At 39.5% G+C, this 4,024-nt stretch overlaps 1 non-coding gene across 1 annotated transcript; it reads right to left on the bottom strand.

Moving 5' to 3' along the window:
• Positions 1-1,495: 1,495 nt before the first annotated feature.
• LOC145413041 (5S ribosomal RNA) lies at positions 1,496-1,614 on the bottom strand. Its single transcript, XR_013899653.1, has one exon. It is a non-coding gene; the product is annotated as a 5S ribosomal RNA (ribosomal RNA).
• Between the last annotated feature and the right edge of the window lie 2,410 nt (positions 1,615-4,024).

Raw genomic sequence — 4,024 nt, 5'->3', positions numbered from 1 at the left:
ATTTATTCATTATGAAGCATTAAACTGGATGCATTAAGCTGCGGAAAAATACATACATGATACTGTTTTGTCTAAGTAAATAAAATGGCCTAAACTAACTACCTACTCATACATGCAGCCATATGTTAACCTATTGTTATAACTACTGTATTGATACAATCAGAAGCCATGACAGAGAACCTTTGGATTAACTTCTTCAATTTGATGACACAATTTTTATTTCATTCTTGCTACTTTCAGATGATTTTACTCATCTAAAGAAAGACCTTTAGTTGTGAGGGTGTTAATGAAGGCAATATCTAAACCTTCTAGTTCAATGTCTAACCTGAATGAAACTGTCTGGATAGCAAAAATAAAACAGAAATGATATCACTGAACTGACTGGGATTAATAAGGTTTTACTGCATACAGAAAACAAAAAAAACATCATTTGAGCAATGCATTTGTTTCAGTGTGCAATCACATGCAGTACAATACTTAACTGTGCACTGATTACTGGTGAATTCAATTACGATAATTTTGACAAAACCTACCCCAGTAGGGGTTAGCTCTAACTGCAACAGTTCATATGAGGTCAACTGCAGGACCACTTTCTCTTTGGTGAGAAAGTGGTAGCCAAAAATAATCCTTTCCAATACTGGCAAGGTAGCAATGCAGTAGGGGTGTCTGAAGTGAGTGATTCATGTTACAGTCAAAATGCTATAATGGCTCTGTATGTCTCACAGTTAGTGTATACCATCAGTACAAACAGACAGTGTGTGAGCATGTGCAAACAGCACTTTTGTTCTAAACTGACAAACATCCCTAATTGCATTCACTTCAACTGATGGCCATGTGCAGTTGAATTTGAGAGCTGATTTGACTAGTATGTAAGGAGACTCATTCCTACTTCATAATTAAGGCTCTCAGAAATTTCATGCACTGATGACTTTGAAGCTATGGGACTGCCCTAGTTTAATCAGATAAACATAATCAGCACCCACATTAAATGTCTGTCACAGCTTGGATGTCATTCTCTGCACTTAGGTCACACCCAGATCACAAGATAAAAATGCTACTGATGAGTCACTGTGGCTGCAAATAAGAGGCACAAAAATTTTACTTGAGTGGACAAAAATGTACTTGTCATTTTTATTTTGCAGTCAACAATGAAAGTTTTGACAACAGTCCTTCAGAAACTGGTAATCTCTATGTACCAGCCACTAACCATACAATCTTGTACTGCCCATCAGGAGCACTGGGGAAGTGAATGGGTGGGTAGTGGTGGTAGTAGTGGTAAATGGGGGGGGGGGGGATTGCCACTAATGTACATTTAACCATTTTCATCAGCTCCTATAAACACATCTGATAGGCATACCACTGGAGAGGTAACTATCCATCCATCCATCCATTGCCAGACGCCATGTATCCCAAATGGGGTGGCCAAGGGCTTAGAGTTAATTGTTTTACAGGGAGGGGCACTAATCCTCCACCAACCCCACTTGACACGTAGGGATGCCAACAGCATCTGGTGTTCCCAGGCGGTCACCCATCCAAGTACTAACCAGACCCAACGTTGCTTAACTTCGCTGATCGGATGGGAAGCGGTGTACTCAACGTGGCATGGCCGTTGGTAACTAAATGTCTTTTATTCACTAAGTAATTTAATCAGTAAGAACCCCTGCTTTCAAGATTTGAACAAAACAATGTGGCTGATCAAGATTTTTAAACATCTGATATGGATCACAGTAACTTATCATCATCACCATTATCATCACTATCCTGACCTCTGTTGTAAGATGGGATCCAGAAATACAAAAGGACAATGAATGGAAGTGGGAAAAATATCAACAGCCTGGTCAGTGAAACAGACCAGATATTCATTCCTACACCATTCAAGCTTCTAGAATCCTGGATTCACCTCACAAGCCTTGCCATCTACACACCTTTTTTTCTAAACTCTCATAACAGAAGTGCTTCATACATACTTCCACATAAGACTCAATCCTTGAATTCAGAATTAGGAAAAGGGGCGCTACACTCTTGTGTTCACATATCATCCAATCTGATCTGACAATTCTTTAGCCGCATCAACTTTCCATAAGATGCTTTTTTCACACCCTTATTTATCATATCCATCCACCATCTTTTCCTATGACAAGTTATCCCACATTTAACCTCACTCATATACACCTTTTGATTACTCTACCTACATCCATTTTCTTCAAATGCCCGTACCATCTAAGTACACACTCTTCTACACAATCATCAACAGACTTTGTTGGTGCTCTTGATGTTCCTGTTCTGGCCTCAGCCTCATCTGAAACAAGGACCCACAGGACTGCTGGCCAAAGCTGCCCTTCTCCTGCAGTCCATCCTCCTCTTGGGGGACAGGGAGGAGACTGAGGATGTTTGTATAACTGGGCAGTGATGGCATCCCTCTCCAGCATTTACTTCACATCCTCTGTGAATCACAATGTTTTGTATCCTATCTACTCTAGTGCATTTCACACACACTCCTCAATAGTCCCATATCCACTGTTCCCAACCTTGACTTTTCATATTCATGCAGTACCAAGGTCTAACACTCATACATGCATGTGAGCACTAACATAAGTTCTTGTGGTTTCCACAGTCAAACTTCTGTTCACTATTAAATCCTTTATGGCACTAGCCAGTTTTCTTCCATGTGCCACTCTACTTTCCATTTCCTTTACATATTTACTCCTCTTTATTATCACAGTATTATAATTCCATCTATCCTTCTACAGCCATGTTTTATCCTGGAGGAAGTAGCTGCAAACAAATCATCAACACATCACCTGTTCCCTGTCATCAGGCTGCCCTCTCTCCAACTCACACCCTCTTCACTCATCTCTCACCACCATATCCCTCCATCTCCCCCTTCCCCTCTCCACCTCACTCATATTCTCCTTGTTAATTTTGCATTGTCTTATTCTCTCCACATGGCAAAACCATCTTCAGGTACTTCTAATTCCTTCCAGAACATTCACATCAACAGAGAAAAAAATAAACTTAAAAACGTGCATTTGACTGGACAAATTACACCTCCTCTTTGCATTTAACATTACTGCACCAGTAAACATTATGAGGATTAATGTTAGTCATCCAACAAAAAATGTGATTACTTTACATCAATGTACTCTGTTAAGCCAACTGAGGTTTTTCATTGGCTGGTGGACAATAATTTTTCTGATACATAAACTATAGTACAGTACTTAAAATACTCATTTAAAAAAAAAGTTTCACTGACTATCATGAGATATAATTACAGTATGTGATTACACGTGACAAAGATTCTACCACCCTGGCTACCATACCATTGAATAACTTCAAGAAATCATGAGATTGCTGCACTGAATCCTGATTACTTTGATAACTTACAGTATATGCATATCAAATTGTTTTAAAACATTCTCATATAAAGAGTGCAATATTATGAAACCTCATATCCTGTGAACAAACATACTGTTGCACTGGCTAATCCTAAAATTTACAAGACAGAAAATTATTTTATCTGCATCACACAGTAAAACCAAGAGAAATACAGCTTCCATTAAAAAAAAATAACAACAACAACAACAATAATAATAGTTCATCCATCCATCACCAAATCTTATATTGCCCCCTGAGGACCATAGGAGCCTGGGGCTAGGCAAGTTGGTCCTTACATTTAAGATGACAGTGACCAGCCTCACTCATCCCTGAGTGGCATTATATGAGCAATAAACCCCAGCCACCCCTTGGATATAAACCTGCACCAGCTCAATCCGATTGGAGCACCTTAATTACTCACTAAACCACCAGGCACCATAATTTGGTTATATGGTTACCACCCCACATAGTAAATGGTTTTCTGGTGTAGAGTCACTCAGTGTACAGTCAACCATAGGCAGAAGGAAGAGGAAAGAATGAAGGAAAGAAACACAGAAGAGAGAGTGTAAAGTCACCCATTGGCAGAAGGAGGAGTAAAGAATGAAGGAAAGAAAGACAGAAGAGGAAGGAAGGAAGAGAGGAAAGGGCA

The sequence above is a fragment of the Coenobita brevimanus genome, chromosome 94, assembly GCF_032717465.1.
Source record: "Coenobita brevimanus isolate Jiangsu-jjx chromosome 94, ASM3271746v2, whole genome shotgun sequence".
NCBI lineage: Eukaryota > Metazoa > Arthropoda > Malacostraca > Decapoda > Coenobitidae > Coenobita > Coenobita brevimanus.
The sequence above is the reverse complement of the archived record's forward strand: the minus strand, read 5'-3'. Positions and strand labels throughout refer to the sequence as shown.